This window comes from Cnephaeus nilssonii (assembly GCF_951640355.1).
Source record: "Cnephaeus nilssonii genome assembly, chromosome: 9".
Classification (NCBI taxonomy): domain Eukaryota; kingdom Metazoa; phylum Chordata; class Mammalia; order Chiroptera; family Vespertilionidae; genus Cnephaeus; species Cnephaeus nilssonii.
Genome location: NC_137080.1, coordinates 21385895 through 21411865, shown reverse-complemented (window position 1 = coordinate 21411865; position 25971 = coordinate 21385895). Strand labels below are relative to the sequence as shown.

The following is a 25971-nucleotide window of genomic DNA, read 5'->3' as shown; positions in this document are numbered from 1 at the left end:
GTTAGAATTATCTCTTCTCTGTCAGTATATCTTCTTCCTCCCCACCCCCATGAAACTCTGCAAAATATATTTTAATTGATGTGCTTTTCCCCTGATGGAAATAGCTTTTTGGTTTGTCATCAGGATGCATTTCCACAGACTCTCCTCTTTAGTTCTCATTGTTTTTTCATGTGTTCACCTTCTGTTTCACTTTATTATGTGGCAGATTAGTAGGTGTTTTCTATTGACTATTGGCTGAATGGTTGTTTGTATTTTTACCCATTTCCATTCTAACTTTGTATAACTTCTTTTGGCTTACTGACATTTCCTCTCTGTCTTTTACTAATTTAGTATTTCCTAAAAGCAAATCTGTGAATCTTTAGGCAGATTTATTTAGTTTGTTGAAAGAAATTAACTTTCAAAGAGGACCCATGTGAAAATACTTTCCACTCCTTTTAAGCATTTTGTAACACTCTATTTGGTTATTGAATTCTTAATACCAGTTCATTACCACTGGCACCTGTGATTTTGTCATTCTTGACCTCTAGGAAAAGTTATGCTATAAATGCAAAAGAATCCTCTTCTGTGGGAATTTGTCATCCACAGTTTATAAAAACAAAAATAATTATACCCTTATATCCAAGTGTGTATGAAATTTTATATTTCTTTTATCTTCTAGACAAGAGATGAAAATACTTGGGCATTTACATGGCTAATACTGTAACTTTGGTTTGACTCAAATTAGCACATTTTAAAAATGGTTGACTTAGCTTGCTCAGTTTTGCAAAGTTCTTTTCAGATCCTCTTGGGTTACATCTACTTCACAGAAATACTGGAGATTGTCTAGCTACATGGGTGTTCTTAATAACCACTTGAGGGTACAAGGTAATTGAATTCACTTTGAAAGCATGTCTTTTCATGGAAGTGATTTATTGTTAACTCTGTCACTAATTATCTTTCTGACCTTAGAGAAAGTGCTTAACCTCACACTGGTTCTCAAATTCCCTGTCTGTAAAATAAAGGGACTGGACCAGATGATTTCCATTGGCTCTTTTTACTTGTAAATATTTACGACTTGCTACAAACTAGAAGTGAACTCTGCGCTGGGGTTTGGATGCCCTGTGGTCTGAGTTCCTGATATGCTTGCTTTTCACTGTCCCAGGGCATGGCAGGGTAAAACGCATAGGACCCCACTGCCTCCCTTGAGTTAAAAGGCCCCCTTCTTTAGTCTCTTGGGCATGGGCTTTCTTAGCATATGTTCTGAGGCTTTTGTTTCCACCTGAAAATGGGAATAATAATAATAGTAATAACTTGTCTCAACTGGTGGCAGTCATCATTAAATGAGATAGCTTGTAGAGTTCTATGTTTGGCATATATTATTAGATAGCTCAATAAGCAGTAGCCATATTCCCAATTTATGTTGGCTTCATGTACCTCTAAATATTGGAAATAATTTAAATAACATAAATCTAAATAAATAAGTAAATAATCTAAATCTTCAAAATAATGTAATTTTAATTGGATAGAAATTAAGAGTGCCAGGGTGAGCAAGGCTTCCAGGTTGGTACAGTGTCCAGGATGAGCTCTGGAGATAGGTAGGGGTTGTAGTCTAACTCTGCTTTCTATTAGCTCAATTACCCTGGGCAAGCTAAATTCTCAGAGTTTGTGTGTTCCTTTGTGAAGTATGAAAAATAATTTCTAGTGAAGATGAAATGAATACAAGTGAAAACACCTGTTACATAATAGGCTTGTAATTGCTTGTTTTCTTCTCTTGATGGGGATTATAGAGATGGACAACTTAAACTCCATCTAGTATTTTCTCATACTTTGAGTAGGACTGCACTCAAACTATGGTAGGCAGTAAGTCTCTATTTTATTTTGAAGAAACGATTCCCTGGGAATTAGATTTCATAGCTTGCGTCCATTGTTATAAACCAAATGAAATTTAAGCTAATTTCCTCCTGTTCTTGTCTAAGTGAGGATAAAACCCAGCTGGTGACTATCCTCTGGGAAATATTCTTTTTCATTCCAAGATCACCCATTAGCCTTCCATTCTATGGCCTTTCATAATGCCATTTTCAACAGACATAAAAATATATTTACTTTTGTTTGTTCTTCTTTTACCATTGAACTTTCTCCCTAATTTAGTACATCTTTTTAAAGTAGTCCAAAGGTTGGATGACAATATTGAAAAGCATTAGCACATTTATTAATAATTATTAAGTATAAAAATTGGTAAATAATTTTATTAACAATTTTATTGAAAGAGTACTAAGACATTTATGTTGAATTCTAGATATTGATGGTGTAATAGAGAAGTTTGGTAATATTAAGATATGAATGACTTTTACTTTTGTACAGGGACGTATATAGGTAAAATACCCATTTTTTGCTACTTTAATACATTATCTTGTTAGATTTTCACAGCCTCCCATGAGGTCAGTTGAATTACCACCACTTTCCAGATGCCCACACTGAGACATGGCATGAGTAAGTGAATTGCTTAGTATTACACAAATTATGTGAAGCAGAGCTAAGAGTGGACACAGATCTTCTTAGCAAAACTGCTGGACCTTTCTCTATACAATTTCTACTAGCTCAAGCCTTATGATTTTTCCATATGATATATACTACAATGAAAAATAATTTATGTGAGAAATGTCTGACAGCTTACTAGTATATACAGCCACTGGCCCTTTGAATATGCTTCTCAGAATCCAGGCTGCTGTGTGTCCTACACATAGACCAATGGCTACATGAACAGATCCTTGCAGGGATATATCCAGTTCAGAGATACTGGGAATTAAACTTAAATCTAGTCAGATGGCATTTGAGTACACAGAGACCTGCTGTCTTCACTCTTGGGGATAGAAAATGCTTGTTAACAAGGGATGATACATACTGTTTCATTTGTGATTTAGAAAGTCAGTTAAATACAATTAGAATTAGGACGATTAGGCCAAAAATTATACATATGGCTACAAAATGTTAAATCTCAGAGAAGACATGAGGGAGAAAGGATTTGGAAATAATTTCAGTGGCAAGAAGGTAGCCTGCTAAAAACACGTCTTGTATTGGACATGTCATTGGAAACAATCCATAGCCTTCTATTTAAACTGAATTATAATCCTCTTTGGAGTTAAGTGAAAATAATAGTCATGACCTATTTTGTTCCCCTTCACCATAAGGGTCTATAAAAAGGGAATTTTGAGAAGACATACTAGCATTTTCACTTGGAAGTTATTTTTTGGCAAAATTCCTGAGAAAGTACCATAAAAACAAGAACCATGTTGTTGGAAAGGGAACTAGAAGTGTTGGCATCTCAGAGTGGCCAAAGAACCAGACTGAGGGTGCGGGTTCTAATCTTACACTGACCATTGGTCTGCCCAACATGAATGTGTCCCCTCCATAGCGCTTCTCGGGAGATTGAATTCAATTTATGTTAATAACACAGTTCAGACTACAAATCTGTATAACTGAGAGGCTGTTCTAAGTGATCTTTAACCCTTAAAATTTCATGACTTTAGTTAAATATGGGAATGGACAAAACTAGAAATTTATAACATTTATAAAATAAACCATAATAAAAGTCTGTTCTATAAAGTTGTAAGAGAAATGAAGATCACTTTGGTGTGTGTTCCCATAGGATATAATGCGCCAATTTTATTTTGATGTCTGTTTTCAAGGTAAAAATATATATACTTATTAAAACAAGATGACATCCATTGTTTCCTGTTTGTTGCAACGATGAAATACTTAATAGTTTTTATGAATGGATATTTCAGTAATTGGCAGAAAATATGGATGTAGTAGAAACTCACTTGAAATAAAAGATGATTACTATTCAAGTTTATAGAACTCATAAATCAAAGGATAGTTTTATACGCCCTAGTCAAGTTACATAAAGCTGAAAAGTTGTAATTTTTAGAATATCAAGCCTATCTTGGTGCATTTAAAATGAATGGATTTCTACATAAAAAGTTCATATTATATGTGAATTTAACAATACAGGTGTCCCCAATGTAAACACACTTTGAATAATTATTAATTCCAATGGGTTAAATCTGAAAATAAACATCAATTGAGCCATCAGCTGTTAAGTGTGAAAACATTTTTTGGGGGGACACCTTGGATATCTATTTTATGAAGAGAAATATTACACTCACATGTCAAAAATGTTATGGTTGAGTCTTGCTTTTTTGAGTCATTGTATTTTTCTTGATTCTTTTTTTAAATACATTTTTATTGATTTCAGATAGGAAGGGAGCGGGAGAGAGAGATAGAAACATAAGTGATGAGAGAGAATCATTGACCAGCTGCCTCCTGCACGTCCCCTTCTGGGGATGGAGCGCAACCCAGGAATGAGCCCTGACCGGGAATCGAACCGAGACCTTTTGGTTCATAGCCCAATGCTCAACCACTGAGCCATGACAGCCAGGCTATTTTTCTTGATTCTTAACCTAGGATGCACATCACACTCATCTGAAAAGAATCTTTAGGAGTGAGGTCAAAGCCCTTCTATTGGTGTTGGTTGTTGCTGTCTTTTGGAAAAGTTCCCCAAGTGATTTTATTACGAACACCCTTGTTGAGAATCACTGTTTTATATTTACTAAAATTTCCCAGGATACTGAATTTAAGTTCTATTTTATAGCATCTAGAAAAACACTGTTTATATTTTTAGTAGCATGAATACACATTTTTTGAGTAATACATTGTGTTTTTTTTTTTTAACAAATATTGTAAAATTGAACATCGACCATAAGATTCACTGTTAGTTGTCTGCACGTGAAGAAGATTTAAGCAATTTATGGTTTTGAGGCAATTTATTCCTTGATGCATTGCATATTTCTTTGTGGAAGTGAAGAGGCAAAACACCAGCTGTTTCCTGGAGCTGCAGCTGACTTTCATTATAAAATTTCACCATGAACTAATTCAGATATAAGGGATACTTTCTTTTATGAAAGGAAAAAGATTTGTGTTCTGGTGAAATATATACATCAAAGTTAACTCTATACGTTAATGCTTATAATGTAATGGACCCATTTTAGAAATTGTATACTGAAGGCCACCTTGCTCACTTTAAATGCATTCCATTACCAATAAAGAGTCTCACTGAATTGCTCTGTGTGGAATTTTAAATATTAAGTGAAGGCAAAACCATGTAAATAACTGTTCATCAGAATATAAATGCTACCCATAGCCTCTCAGCCTTTAGCTTAGGGTGAGGGAATCCTGAGACTATAGGAAAAGCACTTGCTTTGTGGTATGTTTCAGAAATCAGATGTGCACTTAATACACTATTTAGCTAAAGCTGCTGGAAATATCCCCTCACACTACCTCTAAATGACAAGGAAGAGTGAATCAGGGTCTAGTGAGGGCCTGCTTTGGAGAGTGCTCAGTGCTATGTCTTTTGTCGTATATAAGGCAATATAAGACATAGGCTTTCGCCCCTGAGGACCTTTTAATCTAGATGGGGAGAAGAGGTACACCAAATAACAGAGAAACCCTAAAGCTAGAGAGCAGACAGTGGCATGAAAGTACATAGTATAGGCAAAAAGAAAGGAGAGAACAGTGAAAGGCAGTCCCGTGCCACATGGAAAAAATAATTTGGGAAAAGTACTACTAGATGGATCTGAGGCGTGCGGTGAGGGTGGCTAGGAGGCAAACTCTCTGTTTATGCACTTAAGTGCAAAAGTAAAATTACATGATAAGACAACGTTTATTGAGAGCCCTGTATGTTTTGTGCACCGTCGATCTTGATAAAACCCACAGGAAGCAGGTGGTATTATCCTCACTTTGCAGACAAGGACACTGAAGCCCAGGGAGGTTAAGTCACTTGCCCAATGTTGGTAGTTTCTTGTTTGTATACTTTTCCCCAAGGAATGTTGCATATTTAAAAAATAAACACAAATGAGCATGTTTGCTGGCTTAACCTCAAAATATGACTTTCAGGTACGTGGAAAACATGAACAAATAGGAATCTGGCTTCCTTGTTAAAGTTCGGAAGTATTACACATTGGTGTGTGCGGAAGTTCCATCTGGTCGCACATGTGGCAAAGAATACTTGATGCTACGACCAGCATCTGCTCGTGCTAGAGCCAGCCAGCAGCTGCCGGCTGGACTTTAAATCCACAGTCTAGTTATGTCAGATGAGAATGCAGAATCCCTGCAGTGACTTGTTGTCAGGGCAACTGCATTTTTTGATGGGAGAATGCCTTATCCATACCAAAGCCCCTAGTGTGAAATATTGAAAGGGACTGCAGACTGTGGCGTTTAGTACCTAAATGGGGTCACTGATTTTTATCTTGAATGATACCATTGTGTAGCTTTATCCCTAGACATGAATTTACCAGTTTTCCTTCACGTTAATACTCTGGCAAGTTGCGTCATACTGTCCGAAATAGAAATCCAGGCTACCTCTTAATTGCACACATATGCATGTAACCATTTAGTTCTTTAAAGAAAAGCTGCAAGCAGTTCCTCCGAAGAGAGAGATGGCCTCACAGTCCTGGTGGCAATGAAGGTGTCTTCTCTAGAAGTGATTTGACTGTTGAGTTTGTTGGATGTCCATTCCCATTGTCAATGTCAGTCATGTTTTCTTAATAGTTTAAATATATGTAATGTATGTGGGATTCTTTATAGAAGAGGTTTGTATCATGTAGCTTTTCGGTTTATTGAATCACGGACCTAATAAAGATCTATCTCAAGATATCATTTATTTATGGCCCAAGATTTGAAAAAAAAAAAAAAAGCTGCTTTAAAAACCACCCTCCAAAGATGTATGGCTTTTGTAATTACAAAACAATTCCATAGGTTTTCTAAAACCATCTTTATTAATGAAATTGGGCATCTTCTCCATAATAGCCAATTTTGACTTCAAGGCAAAAATCAGTTCTTTTGGGTGGAAACTGAACACAGGGTTTTGATCATAACAATGCACATTCAATAACAGGTATTGATAGTTGTGATCTTGGTATCAGCATATATCCACAGAAAATGGAAATAACAAAATTACTCTGAAAATAGTTTAAAAATTTGAATTTTAGAAAGCAAATATTTGCTGATTGCTCATTATGTATGTGCTTTATTCACTACTAATGCCATTTCGCAGATGAGGAAACGGAGGCTCAGAAAATTAAGTCTTTCCTCATGCCACAGAGGATTTAGTATTATAAAACATCATTTTCTTAGTCTAGCAGTGGGGACTTGCACAATTTACTTAACTTCCATGAGCCTAAGTTCGGAGAGCCCTGTCTTTCTGGTCACTTAGAGCTGGTTTTACTAGTAAATCCTGGCTCTGTCATTTACCACATATTTGACCTTGAGCAACTTAAATACTCAGTATAACTTGGATTCTCTATTTTCTTATTGGCAAAATGGAGATACTATCTATTCCATTCATAAGATTACTGTGAAAATTATTTGAAAATGGTTATAAGGCACCGAGGCAAGATAGATGTGAAATATTATCATTCAATAGTAACTTTTTTTGTTTTTACTCTGATACTCTAAACCTTCTGTTTGCTTTTGTCAACTTGATTCCATTGCTACAGAAAATGAGGGCTATTGAAAAAACTGCCCTTTTTATCCAGTTAATTAATTAAAATTGGGATTCAAGTTTAGGTCATAAATTCCAAGTTGCTGTTACCTGTCTGTACCTCTCTTACAACATATGAAATGTAAAGCAATATCAAGGCAAATAACTTACACAAACTTTATATCCTTTCTACTCTGTCATCTTCTAATAATCTACAATGAAAGAATGTTTAGAGTTTTTGTAATTATCTAGTAATTTAAAGCAGTTGTGAAACTCACTTTGATTTCATTGATTTTTTTTTGAGACATTAAAGAGAGGGAAACATAGAAATATATTTGTTTATATCCAACAGGGTTTTATATGCCATAATAGTTCCTTTATAACTTTAACTATTTTCACTACCTTAGCTTTTAATTTCTATACTAGAGGCCCGGTGCATGAAAATTCATGCACTGGATGGGGGGTCCCTCAGCCCGGCCTGCCCCCTCTCACAGTGCGGGAGCCCTTAGGGGCGGGAGGTGACCTGGCAATCAGGGGAAGGCAACGCCCCCATCACACCTCTGCTGCTGCCACTGCTGACAGCACAAGCCTTGGCTGGCCTGGTTACCTGAGCCTCGGGCGGCCCTGGGCAGCTGGGCAGCCACCATCCGAGGCTTGCCTGTGCCTTGGGCATTGGCTGGGCAGCTGCCATCTGAGGCTTGCCTGCACCTAGGGCTGGCCCTGGGCAGCTGGGGGACTGAGGAGACTGGAGGACTCCACGTGCCTGCCGCCCCAGCGGGGCTGAGGGGACTGGGTGCTGCCATCTTGTGGCTGTGGGCACCGCCATCTTTGTGAGGGTGTGGCAGTCAATTAGCATATTCCCTCTTTATTAGATAAGATTCACCTTTAAGATAAAGCTTTAGTTCTTTTAAGCTGACTTGCCAAATTTGTCTTATTTGTTATGTAAGGCAAGCTCTCATTGCAAGAAGTCATAAGAGACACAATTGAATTAAATTTATAGGGTTAGAGAACTAAGTTCTTTTTTTATGATAAACAGGAAATGTCAGTACTCTGAGTAATATTTTCCACTCATATAGCAGATTAAATTTTCCAACAGATTGTTGGTTTGGCCACATAATTTTAAAGTATATTTATTCCAAGTGCTAAAAATTATTTTATGTAATAATTCATTTCTTCTTCAGCTTGAATTTATAATCATGAAATTCATATGTGATATGATAGGCTCCTGACCTGGCTTTCAATTATCTTGAAAAGAGATCACAGCGGTTAAATTTGTCTGTCTCATCATTTGAGAGATTAAGGAATTTGTTCTGAACACTGTTTCTCAAGAGAACGCTTATTTTTTCCCTCCTTTTCTTTGGTCTATTTTGTATGATGTGTGTGTCTACCTGTGCTGATTTGACATAAGATTTGAAAACTGTTTAATCAAGTGGTTGATATTCTTATTTTTATTTTATTTAAAATGCTGGGAATTTTTAAAAAGCACTTGGTAACGTGTTTTTCTTTAATTTTCAATGTAATAGGTACTTGCTACAAGAAAAAAAGTAAAAAGTGTATAAAATAAATTATGGCATCCTCCTTCCCTGAGGTAACCAATGTCAACAGATGTATTTGTAATCTTTTACAACTTTACGCTCAAGAAAACATTTATAAAATTTTATTGAGTAAATCTCCATTCTTTTTAAAAAAACAAAAGTAAGATCACTACATACATTACTTTGAAATTTGCTTTTTCAAATTACCACTCCTATCATTATAGGTCAAAACATAATAACACATTTATTTTAATATTTGCATAATTAAATCCCTTATTATGTATAAAAAGCACAATTTTAGCAGCCATCCACACTGATACACATATTGGTGATTTTATTTTTTTGCTTCTGTAAACAGTAAATATTCTTGTATGTATGCTCTAATGTATTAGTGGTTTCATTTCTGTAGGATAGATTCATAAATGCATTGAGTAAAGGTTATATACATTCCAAATTTTAATGTATTCATCAGATTACTTTCTAAAACTCACACTCTAGCAAATGTGTACATATTTCCTCATTCCCTCTCAAATACTGAATATTTCAGTATTTTCAACTTATTGCTTACTGATAGGTGAAACAAATATTTAAAGTAGTTTTGGTTTTTGCAGACTGCCAGTGAGACTGGGGCTCTTTTCATTTATATTTCCTCTTTGGAGAATTTACTGTTAATCCTTTACCAATTCATTTTAAAAAAATCCTTTTATTAATTTTGCCAGTTGTGAACTTTAAATAGAGAGAATCAGACAGTAGTGCTCTTTTGTGTGCATTTTCATCTTTGTATAATGATTATACCATAATTTTTTATTCATTTATATCAGTGAGTTATTGCTATGTACCAAACCACCCCAAATTTAAAGGCTTTAAGTAAATGCACATGTATTATAGTTTACAGATTGGCCAGGGGGTTCTGTTTATTGCTTTGCTTACTCATACTATATAATAAAAGCCCAGCGACCGAAACGGGGGAACAACCAGAGACCAGAATGACCACGGCCCCTCATCCTGGCCAGCAGCCCTCCAGCGAGCAGTTAGGGGTGATCAGGGAGGCAGACAGAGTGGTTAAGGGCAATTAGGCAGGCAGGCAGAGTGCTTGGGAACAATCAAGCAGGCAGAGGCTATTAGGGGAGATCAGGCAGGCAGAGGCATTTAGGGGTGATCAGGCAGGCAGAGTGGTTAGGGGTAAACAGGCAGGCAGAGGCAGTTAGGAACAATTAGGCAGGCAGAGGTGGTTAGGGGCGATCAGGCAGGCAGGTGAGTGGGTAGGGGTGATCAGGCAGGCAGGCGAGCAGTTAGGGGCCAGTGTCCCGGATTGTGAGAGGGATGACCAACTGCGGGTTTAGGCCTGATCTGCAGGGATCCCTGCGAAATTGGGCCTAAACCGGCAGTCAGACATCTCCCAAGGGGTCCCGGATTTCAAGAGGGTGCAGGCCGGGCTGACAGACGCCTTCCCCCACCCCCATGCTCGAATTTCATGCACCTGGCCTCTAGTAGGTCTGTAATCAACTTGGGTTGTGTAGGCAGCTCTTTACTGATGGCTGAGCTCTGTCATATGGTTGGGAGTCAGCCCTTTGTAAGCTGGTCTAGGAGGCCTCCCTGGGAAGTGGGTTCTCCTGTATAGTATCTCATTTTCCAGAAGCCTAGATTGAGCTCGTTCAAATGGTGGTAGCAAGGTTCCAAATGAGAGGATAGAAACTATGAGGCCGATTGAGGCCTGGTCTTGGGATTGGCTCAAGAAACAGTTCAAGCCCAGAAACAATAGAGTTTTCCAACAGTTTGAGTTGCCCTGTCCTTGATATTATCAGTATTTTATATTTTAGGCATTCTAAAGGGAGCATAGTGTTAGTATACAGTGTTATTTTTTAACAGTTTTGTTAAAGTATATGGATTACAAATTGTACATATTTAAATGTATAATTGATAAATTCTGATCTATGTGCTCACTTCTGAAATTATCATCACACTAAAAATGTAAGCATGTCCCCCAAATTTCACCATGGCTCTGTAATCTCTCTCATTCCTTCCCTCCCTCTATTCCCACATAACCATATATCTGCTTTCTGTCACTATAGATTAGTTTTGTATAATTTTATATAATAGAATCATAATGTACTTTGTCTAGTCTGCTTCCTTTTACTCAGTATAATTGTTTTGAAGTTTATTCAAAACAATGTAACAGCATGCTCATATGTTTTAATAGTTTATTCTTTTATTGTTGAGTAGCATTCCATTATATGGATATAGCACAATTTGTTTATCCATTCACTTGGTTTTTACTTTGGACTGAATATGTGGTTTTTACTTTGGAGCTATTATAATAAAGCTGCTGTGAACATTTGTGTACAAGTCTTTCTATGACTGTATGCTTTCTTTTCTCTTGGGCGTATACCTAGGAATAGAACTGCTGGGTCATAGGGTATTCAATGTTTTTAACATTTTTAAAAACTGCCAAACTGTTTTCCAAAGTAGTCGCACCATTTTACATTCCCAGCAATGATGTAGGGTTGTTTCAGGTGCTTTTGTTCTCCTCAACACTTGGAATAGTCAGTCTTCTAAAATTTTAGCCATTCTGCTAGTTCTACTGTCTTGGAGAACTTTGAGGTCAGAATGCTACTTTCGTATCCACTAATTTTTCCTGAAATTGCTTTTAATATGATATTCAACTCATAGAGTTTTACATTTCAATCATTTTGTATTTCTAGAAATTATATTCTGTTTTTTTTAAAATATGCCGTCAGTCTTCATATTTCTTGCTTATCTTTCCAAATCCACCTTTTTAAAAACATTTAAAGAAAAGAACATTTATAATATATACATAGTTATTGTCTATTTTATGTTTGATAATTTCAATAACTCAAGTCCTTGGGAATTTAAATATGTTGTAGATAGTCTCCAGTTTCTCCAAGTGCTTGATACATTTTACCAAATTAACCTAAATTATGGGGATCACAAGGTACTGGACTGAGAATGCTTCTTCCAGGAAGTATTATATTTGTATATACTTTTGCCAGAAGCCAGGGGAGGTAACCCATGAGGGATTCTTTATTTTCTTGGTTTGAATTTCCCTAACCTTTCAGGCCTATGAATTCAAATCCTACTGTCACATAGGGTGGACCTATGTTTACACATCTCCAGGGGAGAATTTTGTTATTATTTTTTTCTACCCAGCTCTTAGTCAGCTTGGTTACCATAACAAAATACCATAGACTGGTAAACAACAGAAAATATATCTTACTGTTCTGTAGGCTAGACAGAATTTTATTTAAAAAGTGAAATAATATTATATATACTTTGTATTGTCTGGCTGGTTTCATTCAGCATAATTATTTTCAGATTAACCTATGTTGGAACCAAGATCAAGGTGCTGGCCAGATAGGTTTCATTCTGAGGCCTCTTCACAGGCTGCCATTTCACTGTGTGCCTATATGACCTCTTTGTGTGAGAGTGGAGGGCCGGGAGTAGGGAGAGCAAGCTGTCTGGTTTCTTATTAAGGCATAAATCCCATCATGAGGGCCCCACCCTTATGACCTCATCTAATCTTAATTACCTCTCAAAGGCCCCATCTTTATTTATTTTCCTCCATCTTTAAATACTATCACATTGGAAGCTAGGGCTTCAACATATGGATTAGGGGAGGGGGCATAAATATTCAGTCCACAGTAACTGAGAACTGTGGCAGAGACAGACAGATTTTTTTCATTGGTTACCTTTACTAGCAGTTGTGTATTTTTTGTTGTTGTTTAGTCCACCACTTCACTGGAGTTGTATCAACTTGGAGGACCCAGGTTCTATGTGTAAATGAAGGGTGCAGGGAGAAGGGATGTGTGTCAAGTTAAGTCTCCCCCGCATCATTGGATTAACCTATCCTTGTGACCAGTAGATAACACATTCTCACAGGAGCCTTATTAATTTTTGTTTTTGTTTATCACTTTGATTTCAATTTTATATATATTTTTATTTTTAGTTCGGGAAATTTTACTTACTTTCTTACTGAACTGATCAATACATTTCAAGGCATATTTGTTTTAAGTTTTGAGAATCCAGGTGTTTTCCAAGTAAGGGGCGTTCAGAACATCTAGCTATCCTTCTGGTGACAGCTCAAGTTCTGATACAGACAGTTTAGTTTTGCCACATTCAGACCTGAGAAGCCTGGAATGCCATGACCAAAGGCACAGAGAACAGATACTCTTGTTAATTTGGGGTGTGTGTGTGTGTGTGTGTGTGTGTGTGTGTGTGTGTGTGTGTGTGTTTGGGGAGGGGGGGATGAAGGGGTCTTGTGACAGGATTGCTGAAAGCATGGATAGTAGGCCAAAAAGTAAGTTTCTCTTGAGGCAAAGTAGAACTATTGGGTTTTGTGGGAGGAATGGCATGATTCATTGCAGAGTTAAGGGTACAGAAAATTAGAGCCAAGACGTTAGCCAGAACATATTAGGACAGTGTGAGAGGAAAAGGCAGTCTCAACTAGAACAGTGGCCTTGGAAGAAAGGAGAGAATGCACACAGGGTTGTTCTGGAGGTAGAAGTTCAAACACTTGGCAAACATTTGATTTTAGGGGTTAGGACTTTAATAAAAATCTAAAAGAAGTAATGGTTCATGGAGTAGAGAGGATGATGAGGTCTCTTTTGGAACCATTTCATAACTCAATTTATCAGATCATCTGTAGGTTTCTTCTTTCAACTGCCAAGAAAAGAGATTGGCCACATTTCGGAAACTGCAAATTTCTCTTTGAATACCTATGAAGGTTGTAAATTAGAAAGTTTAGATTGAGTGTAACTTTTATCTGATGGAGAAAAATCTGAAATAAATCATCCATGTTTCTTATATTTCCTTCATAAGTAAATCCATTTTTAGTGTGATTTCTGTGACTGCATATTCTCAGTATTTAAACTCTGATAAAAAATATTAATCACAAAAGTCATTTGAAGTTTAATTTAGAGGTGATGGCTGACATATTTAGGGAAAAGCAATAACAGATTAAACCTATTCAGACTAATGACCCATGAGTTTGTCCTTGAGACCCACCTTCATGTAGGAGTTTGGCAATTCTGGTCACCATTGAGTACCTAGTGGGAACAGAGAAATGTGCTGGGTTAGTGGGGGCAAAGTTGAAAAACAGAGTAAAAAGGACAAGATGCTAATTAATTCTGTGCAGTTGATATATGGTGTTATGTTATTTTCTCTTGCTGTGGACTTTTCAAATTAAATCAAAAGCAAACAAATAACCCCAATGCTTAATAAGACATTTGCTTTGTTCTCCAGAAACCTACATCTAGAGAAGACTTACTTATTCAAATAGCTGGAAGGCAGCAGGAGACTAGGGCTTAGAAAGGTGAATTAGATGTGAACCTGTTTATGAAGCCAAGTAAAGGCTTCCTTGAATGGGGTTATCCACCGATAATGAGATTCACCCACAGAAGACCAGGGTTTAACTCAGTCATAGCCTCAGACAGAGTTCAGTTTATTGTTTGCACTTTTTCATGGAATTGCCTTACAAATGAGGTCTTCTTTTTATGGAGGCCTCATCTATATATATAAAAAGCCAGTGACCATAACACCGTAACTACCGGAACAACCGGTCGCTATGACACCCACTGTGGCCAGCGAACCTGCCCGATCAGGGGGTGGGGCTGGCCGGCCAACCTCCCACAGCCCCTCCCCCTGGCCTGCCCGCCCTTGATCAGACTCTCCCACCCAATGAAGGGTGGGGCCAGCCAGCCAAACGCCCTTCCCACTGGCCAGCCCACCCCTGATCGCCCTCCCACCCCAATAGGGGGCAGGGCCAGTCAGCCAATCTCCTGAAGCACCTCCCCCATCTGGCCCCACCCCAGATCAGCCACCCCACCCCGATCAGGGACAGGGCCAGCTGGCCAACCACCCATGGCCCCTCCCCCAGGCCACTGGCCCCGATCAGCAACCCCCACTCCATTCAGGGGAGGGGCTGGCCGACCTACTGCCAGCCCCTCCCTATGGATGGCCCCACCCCCAATTGCCCCCAGCCCCAATTGGGGGCAGGGCCTGCTGGCCAATTGCCCTTGGCCCTTCCTCCCAGTCATCCCAGCCCTAATTGGGCCCCTATCAGGGCGGGCCAGTCGGCCAACCTCCCGCCATCTCCTCCTCCCAACAGGCCTAGCCCTGATCCTCCCTGCTTGGGGCTGGGCCGGCTGGACCCCACCCATGCATGAATTCATGCACTGTGCCGCTTAGTGTTTAAATATACAGATAAAAAGAGTGGAGATAGAATTACAAAAGCCATCTACTAGTATTCATTTATTTGTTTAACTTTCCTGAAGTATAAAAGACATTATTTATTTTTTTATATATATAAATTTTAAATAATATATTTTTATTGATTTCAGAGAGGAAGGGAGAAGGAGAGAGAGTTAGAAATATCAATGATGAGAGAGAATCATTGATCAGCTGCCTCCTGCAATCTTGGGGATTGAGCCTGCAACCCGGGCATGTGCCCTAACTGGGAATTGAACCATAGGTCAACGCTCAACCACTGAGCCACGTGGGCAGCGCTAAAAGACAGTATTTCTTAACTGGAGTAACGGTTAGTCACAAATTCTGTGAGATCAAGCATAGTTTTTCTCATCTCTTTATCATTCCTTTTCCAACCAGAGGGCAAAACTCCCGTAAAAACACTATATCATTAAAGTGCCAAGTTATTTTGAGCCTTATTCCAATCCTTTTTTAATCATACCTCCCATCTTTATACTCCCACGATAGCTGGTACAGATAAGAAAGTTGCCCAGAGAATGGGACTGAAGCCAGTTAGCTGTAAGTGCAAACTCAAGTCTGCTACTCGCAGCTGTGTGAGTATGCTCAGTGTACTTAACTGTGTTTCAATTTTCTTGTCTGTGAAAAGAAGGCAGTGATACCTGCCTTAGGAGTGTATAAAGATGAGATGAAATGAAATGTAATAGCATGTGTAACGGGCATGGTACATATAAATACAAATGGTATATACGAAGCATTCATCAAATATACTTACTGATACCATAGCACCCCTACATTTTCCATGGGACTCATCTTTCTACCTGACCATAAAACTTAAGCCCCCTTACACTTGTGTCCCACTCAGCCTTGGGTCTTCAGCCCTGGGCACAGTTCCTAACAGTACTGCTTACTGAATGTTTGTTGAATGAATGACTCAAATCTAGACTCAAGTCAATGATGGTGAGTTGTAAACAATGTTCAGAAACATCTAACTTATCCCTGGAACAAATGAACTTTGAACTTGTGGCACTGTGGATTAGGTGTCTAATTCAAGGACTGAACAGAATAGTTTTGCTGTGCTACTTGTAGACACTTCATAGAAGGATACAGAATTCAGTGAAGTAAATTATGATTTGAAGACCTGGGTTTATTACCAGTTCTAAAGCAATGCTATGTTGTGGCTTAGAGAATGATTATTTTCCTTCTCTCAGAAGAAAAAGAAGATGGCCCATTTATTAAATTTCATCAGGAAATACAACTCTTAAATTATAATGAATAAATGCTAAAGTAACATGCTTCATTTTAAACTGCCAAAATTATTATGATAAATTATATGTAAACACAGGCACTAGAAGTTTCAGGATGTGAAAATAAGTTTTATAAAGTTAGTTTTAAAATACGCAAGATTAAATTGGCTATTTTTATATGTAAGTGGTATTGGGCTAAATTAAAAACTATTTTTTCTTTCTCAAATTTGGGCTGTGGAGTTTTATCATGAGGATCATCTGTTAGTAATTGAGTTTCTGTCCTTTCATAGATGGAATTATTAGGCCTTTAAACCATATAAAAAAAGAAGAACCTCATACACAACAACAACAAAAGCAGACTGTAACTTCAAAGGAGACCAAAAAAAGCAAAAAACAATCCAGAGAGAGAAAATGTTTGATGCAGAACCAAGGAAAGGTCTGGGTGTCATTGCTGCGACCCTCCCAGCAGGAGCTGTGCCTGCTCAGGGGTAAAGCCACACGTGGTGACGTTGCCATTGGCTGTGAAGTCTTGAGAGCAGTTTGGGAAGAAAACGTTTAAAATTATTCTAAGGGCCTAAAAACTCAAAGGATATAATTGAGTTTTCAGAGTAACAACATGTTGTTCTGGAAACCTAGTACCAAATCCATCTTGGTCAATGATTGCTCTAAATAACAAATTTTAATTTAAAATATTATGAAAGAAAAGAGATCATGTTACACTATATAGGGAAATAAAAAATTTCAAAGATTTTGGAGACTGTATTATAAAATTAAGTATGATAGCATCATTATAGATGGGAAATAGAAGAACTATATTTGATGAATGCTTCGTATATACCATGCACTGTTTGGGGTTTTCCAATATCTCATGTAATTCTTATGATCACACTGTGAGGTAGGAAATAGAGACTCATATGTTTAATTAACTTGTCAGGAGCCAGTCAACTAGTAAGTGATGAAACCAGAATTTAAAAATATATTCTAAAATTAATATTTTTTCACTGTAAAAAAAATTCAAATATAGACAGCCACAAATCGAAAAGCAAATATCTCTAACAGCACTCACATTTCACTTCCCATAAACATATTTTTTTTCTGAAATTTTCTATATATATGCAATCACATACCTTTATGTCTATGTCTGTTTATTTCTTGTTTGGTTTTTAGACCCATAATGGGATTACACTATATATTTTTATACTTCCTTTTACTTAGCAGTATCTCTTGGAAAATGTTCTACTTCATTATGTATAGATCTATCTTATTCTTTTATGATTGTGTGGTAGTCCGTTATCTGAATGTAAGCATAATTTAACCAGCACCCCTTAATTTCAAGTTTTATGCCAATACATACTTTCTCTCTCTGTTAGTTTGCTTAGGCTGCCGTAACAAAATCCCAAAGACTAGGTGGCTTTAAACAACAGAAATTTATTTCCCATGGTTTTGGAGGCTGGGAAGTCCAAGCTCAACGTGCCAGTAAGATACGTTTCATTTTGAGGTCTCTTCTCTTGGCTTGTAAATGGTTGGGAATTCAATATATAAATCTGAGGGATACAACCTTCTGTCCATAACAATAGCCAACATTGCCTATTAACAAACTTTTAAAATGTTGTCAATCTGATAAGTGGAAAAATGCCAAGTCCTTTTCATTTTCATTTATTTGATTATGAATGACTTTTAACATCCTTTTCTCTGTAATCTCTTTGCTATGAGCTTTTTGTTCATGTACTTTGTCCATTTTCACTGTTGGTTTTTTTGTAGTAAGGGTATTAGCCCTTTGTTTGACAAAAATATTGCAAATATTTTCTCCACTGTTTTGGTAATTTAGTATTTACTTTTCTTAGCTCAGCAGAGTGTTGCTTCTAGTTCTTTTCTCTATTAACTTTTATATCACTTCTCTAGGATAGGAGAATGGGTCACATAAAATGAAGTTGAAGTGTGCAGGCATTTTACTGCACAGTCTGTCTTGCCTGTTATTCTGAGATGTGGAACAATAATCCTGTAAGATGTTTCCCATTTCTGCAGTTTTTATTCTCCATAAAACATGTTGGTCCATGCAGTCTCTGTACCTTGCATAGGACTGGCAGAAATCCAGATATACTTACGCCTTTGAGGTAGGTGTTGTTGGATTAAAGAGCATGTGACCAATAAAACTATTGGGGAAGTTCTCTGAACCATTTCTCTGCAGTATGAAACAGCAAAGTCATGCATACTTTATATGCTTTTGAACTGTATGTACTTCTAATGCCACGAGTTACCAGATTTTGACATGCAGGTTAACCTTAAAAAGAATTGAAATTTTTAAAATATATTTTTATTGATTTCAGAGAGGGGAGAAAGAGAGAGAGAGAGGGAGTGAAAGAGAGAGAAAGAGAGACATCAGTGATGAGAGAGAATCATTGATTGGTTGTCTACTGATTGAGCCCGCAACCCAGGCATATGCCCTGACCAGGAATCAAACTTTGACCTCTTGGTTCTTAGGTTGATGCTCAACCACTGAGCCACCGAGGCTGGGCAAAAATAATTCAATTTTTAATTTAAAAACAGCTTGCAACTATAAAGATGTAAGCAATTGCATGCCAAAGAATAACGAGCAAGATCTAGTCTTGATATTCTATATTCCTAATTATAACACACAAATAATAAAGGCTTTGAAAAAGTCTGCTTCATATAATGAGTTGTCAGCAAGTGGTGAAACAATGAGTTGCTATTCCAATTAAGGAGAAAAAATTCACATATGAAATAATTGCGTTCAATAAAAAATATATATGTGCTAACTTGTATAGAACTAAGTATAGTTTTCAACTGCTTACTATAAATTATTACATGCTGGACACATTTTCTCCTTTATTTTTTATAATAGATTGAGTTGATTTGTATTTCCATCTTATAAATTTTAAAGAACAACAGAGTTTCAGTAAGGTTAAGCAATTTGCCTCAGGTCACACAGCTTGTGAGCACCAGAGGTTGGATTCCAAACCAAGTCTGTGGTTTCAAGCTACCACATAGTACTGCCTCCTGAAAGAAGTTCAGAGAAGCAAGGCAAATGTGAGCCAAAATAATCAGAGAGGGCATCCAGTGAAAACAAAACCTGGGATTTCAAGAATGAGTAGGATTTTAATAAGCATAGTTGAATAAGAGGATGTATTGGGTGGAGAAACAGTGTGAAAGAAATCATGGAGGTCAGACTGAACATGGTGCATAAAGGGAAAGGATCCCTGTGACTGAGAATTCATGCATATGGGACTGTGTAGGTTACACACAGCCAGTGGCAGGGGGTCCTGAGTCTCAGAAAAAAGTATGGACTTGATTAACTACAGGATGTGTGGTGTGGAGCCATTGAATATTACCAGTCAGATTAACAAGGTGAAAAGTGCTGATTTGGGGAAGTTGTCTGTTTGGAATATGGAGTATTGTCCAAATGGAGCATCTAAACACCCAAGGAGATAAGCAGGTGGCTCTTAGTATGATTCAGGTAGGATGAATAGGAGGTGTGGACTAGTTGATTGCTATGACTGGAGAGTAACCTGAGGACATTTTGAAGGTGAAAAGTATGAAACAGAATGAGTCATATTGCTTTGGCATGTTCTAAATAGTCAGTGTTCTCAAGAAAAAAAATTCAGTGTTGAAACACATTATAGAACTTAGGTATTTATTCTTTTGGGAACTCCTTTTTATATTATTTTCAAAAGTCTGAAATAACAAAGCTTTTAACATGATCCAAATTTGGGTACTTATCTCAGTTTTCATTATTTGTCTAAAGAGATGAAAGAAGCAAAAGGTGACTAAAGAAGATAATTGTTGGTAATTACTATCAGCATCAAACCCATTTTTATTTCACCTGAGTGTTGCTTGGGTTTATTTCAAACAAATCTATTTGTCCAGAGGTTTACATATTTCAAGAGCTGCAAGTTCATTTTCAGCTTTGCCCTTCACATTGTGTTTTCTTCACCGTTAATTTGTCTTCTCTCATGGTAGAGAAATGGCAGCCCCAACTATCTTTCACATCCAGGGGGCCAGGAGAGGGCAGCTCTCCTGTGAGCCACCACGTAAAAGTCCTGTGATTGGACCAATTTAAGTTCATGTCAAGAATGGACTCACATCGATGGGTTTAGGCCAATCAAGAAAAGGGGGAATCATGCTTAGTCAAATGATATGACTAAGAAATTTGGGATCCTGGTAGGAAGGCTTTCTAGGGGAATTGATGCTGAAAGGCGACCAGAAACTACCATTAGCTTTTCTACTCTTCTAGAATGTGAACTGTATGACTGTCAGGTGGATGCATTTTTGTTTCCCCCCTTGGCACCTAACAAAGAACACATTGTAGGTACATATATAGGTGTTACTGTTTGTTTTGTTTTTTATTTGTTAGTTGAGTGCATGAATGAATGACATTTACTGAGAGAGAATATTTTCAGATCAAAACGATAAGGAGATATTTAGAATTGTACACACGCATAAGAAGTGTCAATGTAGCTAAATTTCTTTTGGAGAAAGGGTCATATTCAGGAAAAGATCTCTAGGGAAAATATATCTCAGTCTTATACATACAAATTTGAAAATCAAATCTGAAATAAATTGACATGGCACACATAAATATATATTTCATGTTTGGCAATAAAATATTTGATCATGGCAATATTTTTTTTTTGTCTGAATGTAACATTCATACCTTAACATTAGATTTTTAAACACTGGAACTTGTGAATGGATTACTTGTCTAGACGTGTTTGTTATCTATATGCACACAGTGCTACAAAAATGTATTAATAAATCCAGAATCCAACTTGTAATAATAATATTTGCAGACATATTTCTTGAGAACATATAAATGCTTAAATGAGTGAGTGAATGAATGAATGAAATGGAGCAAGATTGAAACCCAAGAAAATGTCATTAAAAAAATGCTTTTTCATGAAGTTACTTGTCTCAGGTTGGGTTCCCAGATACGGTCCCTCGAGACAAGGATTTATGTACAAATGATTGATTAAGGAAGTGCCAGGAGAAAATACTTGTGGGGAGGGAAAGGCCAGGGAAGGGAAGAATGTAGAGCAAGGGTGTGATGGCATGGTAGTTTCGGCTTCAATCTAATCTCATTGTCTTAGTCTGTTCAGGCTGCTAAAACTGAGTAGGACAGACTTGGCTTATAAACAACAGAAATTGATTTCTCAGAGCTCTGGAGACTGGGGCCCAAGATCAAGGCACCTGCAGATTTGGTGTCAAGTGAGGACTGCTTCTTCATGGATGGCTGTCTTCTCACCGGCTCCTCACATGGTAGAAGGGGTGAGGGAGCTCTCTGGACTCTCTTTTGTAAAGATACTAACCCCACTTATGAGGGATCTGCCTTCATGCCCTACCACTGGCTTCATCTTCTAATACCATCACCTTGAGGGTTAGAATTTCAATACAAATTTTTTTGGGGTGGACACAAACACACAGCTGGTTAGTGACACAGCTAAGAAGTGAACGAGGTCTCCTGACTGCCTGGTCTTTCCACTATTCCTTTCTGGCCATATAGGTGTTAATTTAAAATTTCTTAAGAGTATCTAGGTGATCTCCAGTTTACTGAATATCTCAGTTAACTGAAAATTAATGTGTTTGTTAAAATAGTCCCAGAAGCCACCTTAGAGTTCATGAGTAGTCTGTTAAAAATTCAAAGAACAATATATACAGTAAGCATACTGTGTTATACACTTTCGTAAACATCATTTGCTGTTCTGTTCTGTTTGTTTTTCTATTCTTGACGTGTTCAGCAAAAGAACCAAATTAACTTACATTTCAAATAAATGACTGTAAATCATAATGTTTTACCTCTCTCGACGGTCCTTGCGTATTTGTAAAGAAAACAGCATTTATACTATGTACCTATAATGGAACTTCAGGAATCCATAAGCCTGGGAGAAAGACATTTGTGTGGGTGAAAGGGGGTGATTTCCCGCCTCACCCCATATTGCTTTTCAAGGGCATTTATTGAAGTAATGTTGTTACTAACTCATCCAGATCCAATTAAGATGGACGAGTAAAACAAAAGCTGTTTTATATGGCAAATTTCCTGAGGAAAAAAATGGGTAATTTCAGATCACACATACAGCTTGATGAATTGATTAGATAGTTACTTGTGTTTGGGTATTAGTGAGGGCTCTTGGTTGCAAGTAACAGAAACCCAACCTGATCTAGCTTAGGGCATAGAAAGGGATGTATCGACTAATGACAGAAGAGGAAAGATTGATTAAATAAGCCCCAGAATGGCAGATGCAGCTGGCTTCAGAGACAACTTAGGTGCTCAAGCCCTGCCAGGACTGTCTTGTCTTGTCTTTGGAATTTTTCTGTGTGCTGTCTTGTATCTCACTACACACTGGCTTCTACAGTCTCCAGCTTCTGGAGGGTGATTTTTTTGTTTTGTTTTATTTTTGTTTTCATAGTTTGAAAATCCCAAGAAAAGATCCTTGTGCTGGGACCCCATCCCTGAACTGGTCAATAGTGGCTGGCAGGGCCTGCTCATGCTTGTGGATGGTACCTCCCAGGAAAACGCAGGGTTGCAGCAGGGGGTTAATTATTTCCCAGCATAATGAACTCCCTCCCAGCTCTCCCCGTTTCTTCATTCCTTTTCTTCATTTCTATCCCACTTGACCATCACATCCTGAGCTGTAGCTGCCAAATCCACTCAAGCTGTGGCCCCTGACATCAAATCAGCAAGTCAGGTTTTACTTGGAGCCTGACTTTTTTCAGAGTGGATTAGCTGTGGGACACTCATTCTTTTACTCAATTTGATTGCTTCTTATAAATTGGATACCCCTACCCTGCTATGCATCAGCATGGTCTTATCATCATCTGTCCACACTGCTAGTTCTGGCTGAAATGTCTCCGAGGCAGCATCTCTTTATGAGCCAGCTGCTCTTTGGATAACCTCTGTCGGAGATGGTTTACTGGCTCTTACTTGGACAGCAACCTGTGCCTCAGGTGACTGTGTAAAGCCTGATGCCAGGAACAAGAACAGACAGGAATAAAAGTGATGGGAATTTACAAAATTTCCAGCTCATTACAGAGTCCACCCATCGCTTCTCTTCTTTTGTTTTAACTTCAAGTTATTGAATTGCAAGATGTTTGTAGAGAGCTATGTTCCACTCATGTCTCAACAAGCAACATCTTAAATGGGTAGACCTGGGAAAATAAGTATAGGGAAATTATTTGTAAGACCTCTAATAACCTCCTGTTTTTCTCACGCTGAGCTTAGTGTATTTAAATAAGTCAAGAAGGGGATTTTCCCTTTTTTTTGTTCCACAAAATAAAAACAAAAGCAAAATACTAGTACACATGTATTTAGCTATAGATAATGAAACCTACTTCATCTCAATCATTTAAAGGGGAGCATGGATATTTGTGATAAGTTCATGTCACAAACAAATGGAGGGACAGTTATGACCTAGGTATAAAATGTACGTATTTGGCACTGGCTGGTTTGGCTCAGTGTTTAGAGCATTGGCCTGCGGACCCAACTAGTCTCATGTAGCTAGAGTAGATAGACATCCCTTCCTCTCTCACCAAAATAATTGATTCATTATTAGGAAGCATGTACAGATTTGTAAAGGCTTGCAATGGGAACAAAGTTCTCCCATTTCCTGGAAATTGTACCCTGCACCAAACAGGTTATGCCCATTCATAGCCAAGGAGCAGAATGCAGAGCAAAAGAAAGAAAGACTGATGCATGGAGGCAAAGGTTCGAGTCAGGAATTTTGAGGTCTTAGATGAATGGTTGTGAAAGTATCTTTAGTATCCCTTCAGAAGGGGCAGATTACAGGACTGATTGACAGTTGTGAGCACCTGGGTCAATTGTGAGGACCTGGTGAGTAAGTAGTTCAAGTTGTCTCCTGGGGAAAAGTGGTGGGATGAGTGACTGGAAGGGGTGAAAGAACTAAAAGAGCAGGGAAGCGGGATGAAAAGAGGATTTCAGAGGGAGTGTAGCCCCAGGTGGGACAGTGACAGTGGGGTTGCTGAAGTGCAACGCAGGGTCAGTCTAAGGAATTGAGACAATCAAGAAATGAATTAATTTGAATTTGATGACTCGGCATATTGATGAAGGCTTCAGAGAAAGGGGATTATTTATTCACTTCCATTCAATAACAGTTATTAAGCAGGGTTTGTGTTGCAGGGAGTGTGCTAGACACACTCGACCTGGATAAAGAGGGTAAGAGAAGAGGACGGGTCACAGGGAACAGTATACATATTGGAGCTTTTCACTTTACAGGCTCAGTTTTATGGTCACTGTTAATTTCCACCTTGGCCGTGGCTATGCTTAGCAGCTCTTCTTTTCTCTCCTTTCATCTGTGTTTTGTTTCCTGGGCTGTTCCTTTACTATGCACCGCGGTTAATAGCTAACCTCCAGCCACCAGGCCATCCTCGCCTGGCGTCTATTGCATATGAAGGTGGGTCTGTAAATACCACTTACGTGATCAAGAACACAGTGATGAGTAACCTGCTTTAATATGTCATCAGGTGTTTGTGTCATTGACACCCACTTCCACATGCACTGCTTTATATTCATTGGTTTTTATTTCTTCTGCAATCCTAGAGGCAGCCTAAAACAAAATTTAAATGTGCATTTCAGCCTCAGAAAGACCAGTTTATCTATATTTTTATACTTTATGTTGCCATACCTTCTTTGACAATTTCTGTAAGTTTAGTATTTTTTGAATAGAGGTCACCCTTGGCATTCATACTTGCTTGTGATAATAATGTGACATCTGCGAAGTGAGCCAAGTGCTGCTCCTTATAGCAAGGATTCGTTGCAGCCTTATTTTTCTCAGAAATATTTTTAATACAAAAATGCATAGCTGCGCCATTGTTTCAAACACCACAGTGATGTGAAAGGAAAAGTCCGTTTCCCACAGACAGTTACTGAATAGACAAGAGAGAATAGTGTTTAACACCTGCATGCAGCCAACGAGTGGGATGTGTTGGGAGCATGTGTGTGCCAACCTCTCCTTCCTCAGACAGTGCTCAACGTTACTTGAGCTGAAGAAGAATATCACACAGGGCCAGGACTGCTTCCGATGTTTGTGGAACTGGCTGAGGAAGCAGAAGGTAACTAGCAGCCATCATTTGGGGACTGGGAGTGATCCACTGGCATCCCCAGGCTGTAGGCATGGAAGGAAGCTCTGTGGGATTGGATGCCTCTTATTTAATAAGGTTACTTCTGCCTTTACTTTTAATGGAACTTTTCTAAGAAACTCTTTTATATGCAATCTGGTTGATTTAGTCCATTATGTTGGTACTTAGTGAAAGCTTCTTTTTCTCCCAAATATATTTACTATTTTTGCATTTATATAAATCAAAATTAAATAGTCTTACACATTTGAACTCTATATATGTAAGTTTAGATAACACTTAAGATAGTCTCTTATATAAATGTAATTTAATTTATTTACTCTTTAATTTATTTACTCTTCTATGCAGT

The 25971-nt window shown here is 37.9% G+C and overlaps 1 protein-coding gene across 1 annotated transcript in view; it reads left to right on the top strand.

The window, feature by feature from the left end:
- MOXD1 (monooxygenase DBH like 1) overlaps positions 1–25971 on the top strand; it is an 80542-nt gene that overhangs the window by 26484 nt on the left and 28087 nt on the right. The gene's annotated exons all lie outside the window — the stretch shown is intronic.